Consider the following 14,685-nt stretch of genomic DNA (forward strand, 5'->3'; position numbering starts at 1 on the left):
GGTTTGGGTACCATCAAGTGCTTGAATTGGTTAATAGGTACTTGGAGATGCATTGAATATTTGGTTCACTTGAGATGAATTATATTTCACATCTTATGTCAAGATCCTTTCAATTGGTATTTCTCATCATGTGTGGAAAGGGTGCCAAGTATGGATATCATTGTTCTACTTCAAGAATCAATGTCATCTCGGTAACAAGTACTTCACTTGGAATATCTAGCCCCTAGCCTTGTGTAGGTGTGAGTTGTTTACAACTTGTTTTTAGTGGTGAACACTTGTTGGGTGGCTAGATAAGTTTTAGTTAAATTCCTACATTATGCCATGTGATGCTTTGAATGGCTCTCTAGTATAGCATGATCTTTTGATGAATGTAGATGATAAATGCTTGGTAATGGCTAACAAGATTGGAAATTTGGATGATCAAATACTTGTTGATATTTGGAAATTCATACTCATCGAGATGCTAGAAAAATGCATATTAGATTTCTCAATCTTTGTTGGAAATTTCTTATATGTAACATTGAATCCTCAGTGAAAGCTCATTCACTAGTGCCAAGTATCCCATTGATCAAATCATTGGTATTGTTAGTAAGGATATCCAAACTCATCTACATGTTTCTTTAGTCTATGATTATTTATCTACATGCTCTTTGAAGACTAACCATGTAGATGAAGCAATGAGAAATCAAATCACAAATTAAATATTTCTTGAATGTTTAGAGTATCTAAGATGGATTGGAGTTGTCAACATGTGCCTCATCAAAGAGCTTGTCTAGAAATTCGAGGCACCACTCCATCAACAATATTTGTGGAGACAATCAAAGAATGGTAATCACTATCTCAAGTTCATGTTCTTTTTCAATTTTACTCTCTTGTGTCTTGTTTAGTCACTTAGGGAAAAAGAAGAACTTGAAGATTTCGATTGAGTGATATCCATGTAAGAAGAATTCACTACCACTTGACAAATATTGAATTGTGGCTATTGGTGGTAACATTAAATGAGAAATTTTGTTGATGTCAAGTGGGTCACTCACTACAAGCTAGATAATTGCATTGGGCTTCATTTATGAATTTCAAATTAAGCTAGTCAAGATGGAACTATTCTATGGCTATATATGTATATGAAGAGTTGACTTGAGGGATTGGATTACTTGGCTCACATATGAAGATACAAAGCAATGCCAAGAGACAAGTATGAAGAATCAAACTCAATCCTAGTGGAGACAAGCATGAAGAATCAAGCTTAATTCTAGTGGATTCATTCATCAATCACATTCTAGAAGTCTCCACAACAACAACTAACATATGTTAGATTACAAGGGTATCATTCTCATCTAATAAACAATCTACATAATGTTATGGTTGTGAGTATTTCTTGGCACAAGTATCCCTCTTTACAAAATTTGTTTGTGCCTTAACCAAGGATATAGGATGTGCTCCTCTTGAGTCTTTGATAAACTCGTGCATGTCTCTAGTAATTCAAATACTTGGGTGCACATATTTAGGGGGAGCTTATCCTATGTTTTGTGCTTGTGAGACTAACTTGTTTTCAAGTGATATTCGCATATTAGTCTCATGGGAAGTAAAAACAAAAAAACATCCTTGGAGGTATGCTACGTAAAGCCTATCTTTTTCAATTGGTTCGATGGCTCATATTTATCTAGATAACTTCTATAATATAGCTTAAATTCCTCTTGTGGCCTAAAAGTCCTATAGTGCACATAATCTTGCCTTCCACCATATGTGTGTGCTATCCTTTTGGGGAATTAAGTCTATGTTATGAGGTTTCATGAATAAGTGATCCAATTGCCCACTACATCTAAAGGATCATTATTTGTGAAACTCTCCCTTGTACTTTTAATGCCTTCTCTTTTCTATATGTTGTAACAAGGTTCTTCCAAGGGCTTACAAAATGGCTTCAAAGTTATTTCATCTGAGTCATGGTTTCTTCAAGTGTGTTTCTTCTCAATTGATTTCATATTCTATTGGTATCATATTAATTGAGACTATAATTGGGACTGAAGCAAGTAAAGTTGAAAGAGAAACAAGCCATCTTGGTTGAATGAAATCAAAAGAAGAAAAGAGATAGTAATGGATCAAGGGGCAGAAAAAGTTTCATGAGAATCAAGCAATGAGGATGAGGAAGGATAAAATCATTTGATCTCCTTTAAGAAACTTTGAGTCTCACTTATTGGAGAAAAGAATATGTCAAAGGATGTTGAATGGTTCCCAAGGGCTTTTGGATGATCTAGGATTATTCTGGGAGGTTCTACTCTTTTTGGCACATGGACCTTGAGTGAGTTGGAGAATGGAAGAAACTAAATAATGGAATTCATTGATAGCTCTCCATTGTCGAAATCCATGATCAATTCAACAACGGGTGATAACTCCTAGTTCCTAATTTGCAAATGTTATGAATTTTACCTGTTGGCATCTTTGTGAGTTTCTTTAGATAAAGGAATAAACAAGAACACAATATGGATCTTGGATGGTCACAAGAGCCCAAATTCACCATAACACATCAAATGGGAGCTATTGTAATTCAAATGAATTGAACTTCATTTATTCAAGCCATTGATGAGTTGGTTGTCATTAAATATAACTTTGTGTGGTAATCTACCTAGGTGGTGGTACGTATTCATTAGCATAATTTCCATTGTTGCAAATTTCTTATGCCTTGACCAAGATATAGGATGGAGTCTCCTAAATTCTTAATTGAACCAAGTGCATGCAACAAGTAATTCAAGCACTTGATACACATATCAAGGGGAGCCCTATCCTATGTCTTGTTTCTTTAAGACTAACTATTTCTTCTAGTGATAATATATGTAGTCTCTTGGTGAAAATGAGTTTCTCAAGTGCACCAAGAAACAGATGATCAAGAAGCTTCAAAAGATGGGCCAAAGACCAATGCTGCTGCAACCTCCGGAGACTCCGGACAACTTTGCGGAGACTCCGGACATATCTCCAGAAACTCCGGAGATATTGGTCAAGAAGTTTCTGAGCAAGATTGAGAAGAAAAGGATGATGATCCAGTGCAGCATCAAGCTCCTAGAGCATGCGTTTAGTAGGATCATGATAAAAAGGCCTAAAATGTCCATGATGGGAGAGTTGAAGTTTCTTATTGGATTTGAATCAATCAACTCAAGATATGCATGCTCATATGTCAAAGCAATAAGGTCCTCTCAATTGAAATCTTGGTTCTTTCAATTCGTATCTCAAGGACATGCTCAAGAAGTTTGACATCAAGAATGCTAAGCCCATCAAGACAACAATTCTAACTAATAGACATTTTAATCTAGATGAAGATTGTGAGGCTTAGAGCAAAGGTATATCGCTCCATAAACTTTTGTATTACCTTTGTGCATATAGGCCCTAACATGCTAGTGTGTGCATGCGTATGCAAAACCTTGAGACACACCATGAGTTTGTCTTTTGGTGGTGATTAGAGAATTATTTAGATACTTGGTTGATACCTCTTGTGGTGATAATGACATGTTTGTCTTGTCAAGAAAATATCATATAAGTGAGGTATGAGCCAAATATGCTGATTTCTCAAAAGTTTGACCTAAAGCTTTGTATACTTTGTTTCATAGAACAAATAGGTGAGAAACACTATGTGCCAAACTATTACCTCACTGTTTCCCTTCACTTTTATCCCCCTAATTTCTCCTTTTTGATGGAAATACCTTTTTGGAGATTGATGCCAAAGGGGGGGGGAGATTTTGGGAGAAAGTGTAGGGTGGAAGAATACATTGTGGATTTTATGGGGTAAAGGGGAGGCAAATAAGATTTCTCATTTAATTTGCTTGGTGTGTGCATGGATAGATTTCAACTTGGTATCTTTACTAAGGACCACTCATGATAGTGTGTGATATTCATTCCTTGGATGGTGTGATATTAATCTCCAGTTCATTGGGTGAAATCATATATCATGAGCATCACGGTTATCATGTTGACACATTTCACCCCACGGATGCTAAGATATAGAGGGAGTTCAACCACATTACCTTAATATGTGCATTTGATGTTTCAAGTAAAAAAATGTGAAGTTTCAATCAATGAACATACTTAGGGGGAACTTGCTATATCGTAGGATTCAAAATCTTATTTTTATCAATCATGTGTAGGCTTTAATTTGTTGTCATCAATCACCAAAAAGGGGGAGACTGAAAGTGCATCTAGGCCCTCTAGTGGGTTTTGGTGGTTGAATGACAACACAATTAAAAAACTAATGAGTTTGATGAGCTTTGGATAGATCACAATGCAAATGAGTGTACCAAAACTATAATATCTCAAATTGAAGAGGCAAGCAAATTGAAAAGACAAAAGAGACATAGTTGCAAGGGCTATCATATGGTCTCAATAATGGCTTGCTTGTATGAATGAGTAAAGATTAATAATGCATTGATATTTTCATCAAGAAGGAAGAAATATGATCAAGAGCTTAATATTCAATAGAAGTGAAGATTCTTGGTTGCTTGATTACAAAGTTGATATATGGATCAATTTGTTGAACAATGGAATTCAATGAGTACTTATTGCGGTGCAAGGCTACACGTGATTTAAGATGGCAAGATGGTTATGGGTTAGTAAGAACTTGGCTACGAGGTACTAAGCGAGGGAGAAGGGCAAGCAAAGGGCTTGGCACCGATGAACCTATGCTAGGGTGAAGAAGAAAGTTAGTGCTAGCGTTTATGGACCAATCAAGGCCATGGATAGTCACAAGTTGCTAAGCATCAATCATTGTTGAACCATTTGGATTTAGGTGTCTTGAGGATGTCAAGTTGATTATTGATCTTATATGGTGAAGAACCTCAAGGCACTAGCTCAAGAAGGATAATGCTCAAGAAAGAGGCAAAGGAAATATTTGCAAACCCTCAAAGTATGGTATTGAAGAAAAGTGGCATGGTAAAGATATTCAAGCTCAAGAGGTTTATATTGTGTTCATTATTTGATCTTGAGTATAGATAATGCCGTACTATCAAGAGAGATGCGACGTTGATAGCTTTGCTTATGTCTTGGTGCTCAAACCTAATATTTCAAGTGCTAATATGAGAGAAACACTTGTCACAACACTTGCACAAGTTGATCTTTGACATTGATTTTAGTTGTAATGGGTAGTCCTCTGAATAAACTTTCCATAGAGTCCAAGATCATCGAATTTGGAGTTCGGAGTAAAAAGTTGTGGCGTTTTCTCTTAGGTCACTTAAGTTGTATAATGGACCTATGGAAACTCCGAAATTTCGGAGATTCTGGAAAATTTTGCGAAGATTTCTAAGAAAAGGCAAATGTTAACTTTGTCCAGATATTTTGGACATTTTTGGGGAGTCTCCGGACCTGTTTTGAACCTAATGGTTAGGTTTTGGGTCTGGAGTCTCCGAAGATTTTCCGGAGATTCCGGAACTTAACAACCCAATGGCTAATTTTTGGAGGATGGGTATTTATACCCCTCACCCCCTCCCAATTGTTGTTGCTGGTTCCTCACACGAAATACACATATCCACAGCCCTAAAAAGCTCTCCCCACTCTAGATTTCAAAGATATTTGAGAAGAGAAGTGAGTTGGGGTTGAGAGAGCGATTGGAAAGCAAGATTGAGTGAAAGTGAGCAAATCCATTCTTGAGCACCCGAGTTCATAGCGAGAAATCTTCATGGCGTTTGTTACTCTTGGATGTCAAGCCTCCTAGACGGCTAGGCATCGCCCGGTGAGCACCCAAGTTTCACATATCCCCCGGGTTTCATGAATGTAATGCAACACTTGTTAGTGCATTTGCCTTATGAAGCTGAGGTGGGTGGCCCGTACAATACAAGTGGATGTACTTTGTTGAACGAGACTTAAACAAGCTCAAAGCAACCATCGGAAATAAAACACAAGTGGAGGGATGCATTGCTGAGGCATTCTATCTTAAGGAGATCTCACACTACACGAGCACATATTTTGCAGAAGAAAATAACATTAATGCTCATATACCGCGCTACCACACCTCGAATGAGACACCAACGAGCAATCTCAAGTTATTTTAGTGGACTAGCAAGGCTGTTGGTGCTAATTTGGTCTATGAAATGTGCATACAAGAATGGAATACTGCATTGTTGTATATGTACACAAATATGGAGGAGATGGAAAAATATTTCGTGTAAATACCATGATATATATCTCATATGTGAATCACGTTTAGCGATGTACTTGTGCTAAATAAAGAATATGTAGGTTGTTTGATCAAGAACAATGGAGATATGCACGACAACCAACTGCTAAACAGCTCGAAATCTTACGGTGTGAGAGTTTACGTGGTGGTCCCAATTTTATCACATGGTTTAGAAGACATGTAAGCATCCTTACTTTAACTACCTTATTTTTATAACTCGTTATGAGTTAACAAAATTTTAAAACTTGTAGTGCATGAAGGATAGCAATGTCCATGATGATCTAAGATAACTTTCACATGGAAGCACAACTGCAAGGAGTTATGGTTGTTATGACATAAACAGATTTCGGTTCCGTTCAACCAAGTTTGAAGCAAAAAATCCACATGCCGCCACAACAAATAGTGGAGTTGTGACCACCGCGAGTGTCTCAAATGGTTCTATCACGGAGTATTTCGGTGTCATTCAGAATATAGTGGAGCTAAAGTTTGAAGGTTCAAAAGATTTAAGAGTTGTGTTATTTTATTGTGATTGGTTCAATAGTAAATTAGGTTCTGGGGTAAAGCATAACAAAAAACTTGGTTTAGTGGAGGTGAACCACAAATTGCGACTTTCTGGTTACAATCCATTTGTCCACGCACATCAAGTTGAGATGGTCTATTATATGTCGTATCCATGCCATTCAAAAAGTTTAGAACCATGGTGGATTGTTCAGAGAGTATGTCCTTCAGGTCGATTGCCTATTCTTGGAGATGAAGGTTATGATGAATGTGAGCTTGATCGTACTGTTCCTGAAGCATTTTAGGAAGATGAGTGTAATGGACCCTTTGAAGTTGATATTGGGATGGCACTTGACAGATTAGATGGTAACACCGGTGATGTAATAGTTTCTGAGGTCCGTAAGAAAAAAACGGCCATGTCGTGCAAGCAAAGTAATATTCACAACATATAAAACGAGGCATGGTACTACTCGTGGTGACTCTGTAGCTGAAGAAGATGACCCCGAGGACTTTTAACATGTAATGTGATGTAAAAACTAGTTTTTCTTAATAGTGTTTTATTTGCTAATTGTTGTTATGAAACTTGTTATCTTTTATTTACCATTGCTTTATATGATATTAACTAACCATATTTTTTTTCAGGATAAGGTCATTTGTGCACTCTCTGAAGGGGAAGGGAAAGAAGGATGTATCCTCATCTTCAAGGAGTCAGGCAAAGAAGAATGGTGGCTCCGCATCTTCGGGTAGGCCTTCTCTCTTTAGAGGCAGCAGTTCTCACCTAAGCCGAAGAAGTGCACTTCAGCGATGTCTAGACGAGGCTGTGCAAGTAAGTCATATGTAGTTTGCATGTGTATTTTAATTTCTTTAATAACAATAAATATATACTTATTTTTGAACAACAAGAAGAGGAAGCTAGGGGTGCGGATGAGGAAGAATATGTCACGAATGTGGATGGCGATGGAGATGGAGGTAGTGGAGAGGGAGATGGGTGCGAGGATAGAGAAGAGTGCGAGGATAGAGATGGAGATGAAGAGGAGGATGAAGAGGAGAATACTGCTGCACAACCTGTGTTCAGATACTTATGATCATTTCATGAAAAATTTTATATGAGCTAGCTCACTAATACAATACTTTAGATTTAGAGGCAACAATGTGATGACTCCTGCAGCAACCAATCCGGCAAATCGTCGACAGATTAGGCCACATGAGGGTTGGTAAGTAATATATTTTATTGTTATGATTGTTTTATTTAATATATTATATAGTTCAAGTAAGAAACATGATGGATATCATGTTCTAATTGTAGGCAGTGGGACGACATTTGTTGGGAGGGAAGAAATAGGTTAAGACCTGTGAATGCAACATTGGGAACACTTTATCGGCTTCACTACCCAGGAATGGTCACAATTGGAGGTGTGCTTCAGCCTGCATTGAAGTGGGAGCACTATAAGCTGCAATCAGATGATCAGGGCGTCACGACTGCAGCGAGAGTTTGGAATGAGTTCTAGGTACTTTTTTCTCATAACTTGTCTAACTTGTATAACTACTATCTATTTGATTCATTTATAAGTTGTCTAACAAATTTATTTTCCTTTTTAGGAGAGGTACCATTTGCCGGAGGGGGAGGAGCAGTGCTGTCACACCCGGTTTTAGAAGGACAAAACCGAATGCATAACTATATGTATGCCAGGATCAAGTTCCATACATATAGTGACTTCATCAGTGAATAATCAGCAACAGTATCACGAAAAGAGAATTAAAAAACTATAAAGATTATCAGAGTTATACAGCTTATCCTGGAAACGAAGACTCCAAACTTCACAGGCAATCGACCGGGGGTTCCGCAGGCCTAGAACTCAGCATCATCTTCGAAAGACTTCACATCACCTTCTCCTCTGAGCAGCAATTATAACAAGCGTGAGTACACTTATGGCTGGTACTCAGCAAGTGTTGGGAAATATATGACATGAAGGCTAAAATCAAGGAAAGGCTGACTAGCTTACTGCGATAAGCAATTTTAGTTGGTCAAATTTTATTTGCACCTGGTTACTAAGGTATAAGTTCATACCAAAACCCACTTTAAAAGAAATAGAAGAGATATAGCAGAGATACAACCACAACCATAAACATGGTCCACGATAACCACAACCATAACCATGGTCCACGATTTAATTCATCTTCGAGTTCAATTATCATGTGAGGGTCCAAGCCGCTCATAACCGTGAGCACGGCTGATATATCAGTTTTCACTCTGCAGAGGTTGTACACTTTACCCACAATTCGTGTCTCCCGATTTGCCCGAGGTAGCTAGCCTCTTAAACACTTCCGAGGTGAGTGGCAAGGGATTCACTACGAGGCCTTTATAAAGATTCCCTAACTTATGATAATCCGCTAAGGTTTCAGGCCGCAGTGGTCATAACCCTCCCTAATGAGGAAACGCCTTAGCCAAGGACCACATATATCAATATGCCTCAAGAGGACCGGGCTATACCCCATCAACGCACTCCCCTCTTGCCCTTTCGATAAGATCATCACAAGCTAGAGTTTCTAATTAATTAGCCAAGACCAGAGCCATATAGTATTGTGGTTGCACTATTTTCCTGGGTGGTTCTCCATGTTCCGATTAAACATATAATCTTGTATTAACAACGCATAGCGCATGAACATGGATAGCACAGGTGAAACATCATCATTGTTGTCATCATGATTATATATTACTCCCGAACCGGAACCAGTTATAGCAACTAAGCAATAGCTACCCAACGATAAAGATAAAACCCAGGTTGACAAGGAATGATCATAAAGACTAGGCATATCCTTAATTAGGATCCATCAAAATTAGGACACATGCATGCATATAAAGAAAATGTTGTATTTATTGTGATTATTAGGACAAAAGCATGATCAAGGAAACACTTGCCTTTCTTTTAGAGAATAGCTGCTCAGAGTCTTCAACTCTTGTTCTTGAAACTCTATATCTTCAAAGCTCTTGGATCACGCTCCTTCTAACATCACACAAGCAACGGGCCCAAAACATACAAGCAAGCAAACAAACAAGAACGACTAAGAACAGATACAGCAAACAAAAGAAAAGCTTTAAAAGAGCGAACTAAAGGATAAGGCTCGTTGCTACGGTCACGAGAGCACAAGAAACGCGGAAAACGGAGCTAGGGTTGAAAAGATACAGCTATCGAGAGATTTATATTATAAAAGAATAAAAGAACGATAGGCTTTCATTTATTTTAATCCAGAAAACTAATGTAAAAGATTTAAAAGAGAAAAAAATCCCTAATTATAATTAACTCATATTATATTTACATTTATAAAGACGAAGTAGAACTTAGTCAAATTTTATTTACAATTCTCTATGTATAAATTACACTAATTAAATAATTAATTAAAAAAGAAAACTAGTGAGAGCATCTAAACGCATAACTTTATGATTCGAGTTGAACTAAACAAATTAAATTACAAACACATTTGAGTTGATATTAATCAAATTAACATTAATTATGAAAACCGGAGGAAAGACTTAATTGGATTTTATTTTGAAAAAACTAGATGAGAGGATATTATTCAAATTAAATTGATATTTAATTTTAAAAACAGGAATTACAGCACAACAACGCTACTAAACGATAGCTTAGGGTTTTAGAAGACTAACGCAAAAGGAACGGATCGAAACGGATCTAAAACGCGGAAACTACGCATAAAACAGCGCTGCAGGGACCTATACACAATTAACTATAGACTTTAGGGGTTAGCTGAAAAGAAATACAAGACACAGGAAATAGTGCTTGTAAAACAGGAAAAGATTAGGGTTAGATCTGAAAAATTTCATGGTGGGGCTGGATTGAAAAGATGGAAAAGATCTAGGGGTTTTCTACAATTTTCGCTAGACACAGAAAATTACACGATAATTACAAGATCTTCTAGGGACCAATCTGCAAAAAGCTTGAAACAGGCAGCCATGGTGACCGGCGGGTACTGTAGCTCGAATTCCCGGCGATTTAGGGCACGAGAGGTCACGGGAAGTGGGGGAAAAGAAAGAGGACGACGAGGGGATTCAATTCCATACCTAACTTACCACGGGGATGCATCGTAGAGATCGAATTTCGCGGAGGAAGAAGATGCCGGCGGTCTGTTCTGTGGGGCAGCGCCTGTGCAGGTCACCTGCTCCTGGGCGGCGCCGGGGGGCACGCAGGGCTGGGCAGGGGTGTGCAGGAGAGGGCGGCGCGGCACTGGGCGTGGAAGAACGCGCACAGGCAGGTCGGCGACGTCCTGGTGGCCGGCGGCGGCTCTGGGCGCATGGAAACAGGAGGGAGGCGCACAGAGGCTTGGGCGCTGGGCAGGGCTGGCTCACGGGGGGATGGCGACGACGCTCAGGTGCAGGGCAGGGCGGCTGGTGCAGCAGCTGCTGCTGGCGGCGCCCAGGGGCAGGGGCGACGCGGCTGGGCGTGGAGGAGAAGGCGCACGGGGCAGAAGGATGCGATGGCGGCGCTACACCGGAAAAAGGAGGAGCAGCGTTGCAGGGCTGCGCACGACGATCTCAGGTGGGTTTTACAGGGGCGCAGGGGCTAGGGTACAGGGGGAAGATGACGTGCACAAGAAGTAGATTGGCACGGGGGCTCGACTCGTGAATTTTTATAGCTCGTCTCGCGGATTTTTATTGAGCGAAACGTCCTGACTTAGCGTGATAGATACGCCAAGGAAAAAGTGACCGTCGTGCAGCACCTGGACTCGATCGAGCCTAGCTGGTGGGGGTGTGGGGTCTAGGATTTAGCAAGCAGGGGACCGATGCGAGGCCGAGGGATTCGGTTATGGGCCGAAACAGGATCGGGTGAGGGCTGAACACGGAAACGAGCTCACTGCTAGTTGAACATGAACGAGCTATTCGAGAACGCGAAAAAAAAGAGAGATCAGGCCAAGTTGTTGGGGCTGACGGTGATCGAACATCGTCGGAAAAATACTGAAGACGAACCACGCAGCGTCGTTTTCAAGCATGACTTGATCGGGGGAAACGGTTAAAGGATCGGGAGCTCGACGGAACTTCTTAATGATTGGGAGAGGATAAGGTTAAAAGGATATACAACAAAGATACGGCTCGGTCCGACTATGATGAAAATCAAAATAGAAATATTTTCCAGAATATATTTTCAAGTTTAAAATAAATCTAGAAAAGTCCAGATAAATATTTCAAACCAAGAAAAATATATTCGGAAGAATCCCAAAATTTTCCGAGGAAAAACTTGGGAGTTAATTTGGGTCACGAGGATTCCAAATAAAATATTTGAAGCTGATGAAAAAGAATTTTAGAGCTTTCCAAGTAAAAAAAATGGATCTAGCTCTTGGATAAATAGAATAATTACCAGAAAAATCTATAAAATTCTCGGAAAAATCCTATTGATATATGAACACATTGTAAAAGGAATTCACATCCTAAAATTAAATATTTTAGGGTATGACAAGTACCTACAAGATAGGGCTCGTTCTGTGTTTGACAAGGCAGCGACGAAGGTGGTAAGGGACATGATGTCCAATGCTTGTATTCAGTGCGTTTGTTTATACTATAAGAAAATAAAGTTGCAAGACATGAACAAGAAACTGGGTGCTTCTGAGATATATCTCCAAGAGGATGAGTACCTTCAAGTTGATATTAGCGGTTTGCCTTGGTTGAGAAAGTGTCCGGATGCTTGGCGAGCACTTTGTGCTTATTGGGCTTCACCTAGCTTTGTAGAAAAATTCAGGATGAAGAGAGCTAATCATCAAGCAGGACCACGGGTTACACAAAGATATGGGGCTGATGGACACTTTCGTTTGGCTTGTCAAATGGTAGGTGTTTATTATTTCAATTTGATTATTATGTACTTACTTGCAATATTACAATTTCTTCTTTGCCAGGAGGCACAAAGTGGGGTGGCCCCAAGCAATATTGAGCATACATTCGAGGCCACCATGGCACAGATCCTACGCAGCCAGAGTTGCTTTGCAGTGAGAATGCCACACAGACTCTGGTTAGTAAAATAATTTGATTTTAATTAAGCGATGATTCGAATATAATCTTATTATTGGTTGCCTGAATGGTAGGCGAGATATGGTGATGAAATGGTGGCACGTCATGGGGAGGAGTACGATTGGAGGAGGAGTGATGTGGATGTCGGTGCCTTATACTCAAGCGGGGGAGGGAAGAAATATGGCAGATTCAGCATGTTGAATGGCGTTATTGATACAAGTGGTGCTTTGAGTGAGGCAAGGTGTTCTCAGTCCTCTCAGAATTCTCGGGGCTACCAACGGAAAAGTGAAAGGGAAAGTCGACTGCAGGAGGAGATAAGGCAGCATAGAGAGGCGATGCAGAGGCAAGAGGAGTGGATAAGGCAACAACACGAGTACGTATAAGGTTTTTTCGCTCAGTAACGACAGATTCAGGTACTATGTAAGTTTGATATTTTTTCAAGTCCTTGTGCACTTTTCATTGCTATAAGATACTTGATCTACTATCGGTTTTTAGGAAATGCTAGCGGCTACCCTTGGCTCACAATTTAATTTGCCACCTCTTCCTTCGCCTCCTCCTCCACCGCCGACTTTTGTACCATATGTGCGTCTACCGTCTCCACAAGTGGTAATTATATCGTATATCTAGCAATGCTCAAATTTTCTTATATATATACTACCGGATTCAGGACCTTTGCCGAGTGTCCCAGACACTCGGCAAAGCCCCGATTCCACTCGGCAAAGGCTTTGCCGAGTGTTACACTCGGCAAAGGGCACTCGGCAGCGATTTGGTCGGCAAAGACATCTTTGCCGAGTGCCTGGGACGCGGCACTCGGCAAAGAGCCTGGTCTTTAAAGTATTTTTTTAAAGATTTTATTTTAAAATCTGGCACATATTCACATAGGCATATTATTCACACAGGCACATATTTTACACAGACACATATTCACACAGGCATATTATTTAAAATTTCATATACACAACCAAATTCACCCAAGTCTTATCGTCACACAACCAAATTTACCAAAGTCTACAAAGTGCAATACAAGTTTTACAACAACTAGTCTCTTTGCAAAGCCCTGGACACTTGGCAAAGGCCGCGTTTCCGGCAGTGCGCGAACAATTATCTCTTGACTCTAATAACATACTGAAATTCCATGCACTACCAATTCACACAGAAGCTCGAGTTGCTGCCCAAAGGTAGGTAATGTAATCATACTTGCAGCTACTCAAGAGAACTGCAAATTCGAACATGCAAGGTATTAGTAGACATACCACAATACCGAACTCAATGTTATTTCTTGTAAGTTTGATAATTTGATTGCTGCTCTTACACTAAAAAGGCAAGTGAACAAAGGACTAGACGAATAAGAAGAAACGGGAGACACGAACCTGATTCATTAACTGTACTGCCTCTTGAAAGTGAATGACCATTGCGTTTCTTGATTCATCTGCTGCTGAGCTCAGCAGAATATAGTTCACAAGAAAAATCCCAGAAAAGGATAAAACTATTGAAAACAGGTGATCATGAAACAGAGAACCAAGGGTAAGAACCGGAAACCTTCTCTGAACCTGTGCATATGACATCTCAATTAGTACATGATACACCACGCCTAAGCAGATCAAATAAGCAGAGAATGAATCGAAGAAAAAAATCAGTTTAAAGCACACCAAATGGATCTCCAAATGTGTCATCTGGCAATTATAACTAAGCATGGGCAAGATATGTTGGAACTCACCTGAACAACTGATGAATGAGTATAGAAGCTGTGCACTATTATATTTGTACCAAGTAGCGCCATTAGTGAGTAAGCACTTTCACAACTCAACTTGGGGAACATTACATTCATATTAACAGGGGTATTGGGATGACTGACGAGCAAACCAAGCACAAAATAAACAAGTGTAAAGCCAGCCAAGTAGGTATTAAACATTCCAGCCATCCTCTTGTCCTAGAATGAGCATAAATACACAAACAAACCATAATTACACAAATAAAGCAGGCCATCCTTTTATGATACAGTTATTTGAAGATTTAAAAATTT

Source organism: Panicum hallii, chromosome 7, assembly GCF_002211085.1.
Source record: "Panicum hallii strain FIL2 chromosome 7, PHallii_v3.1, whole genome shotgun sequence".
Lineage (NCBI taxonomy): Eukaryota > Viridiplantae > Streptophyta > Magnoliopsida > Poales > Poaceae > Panicum > Panicum hallii.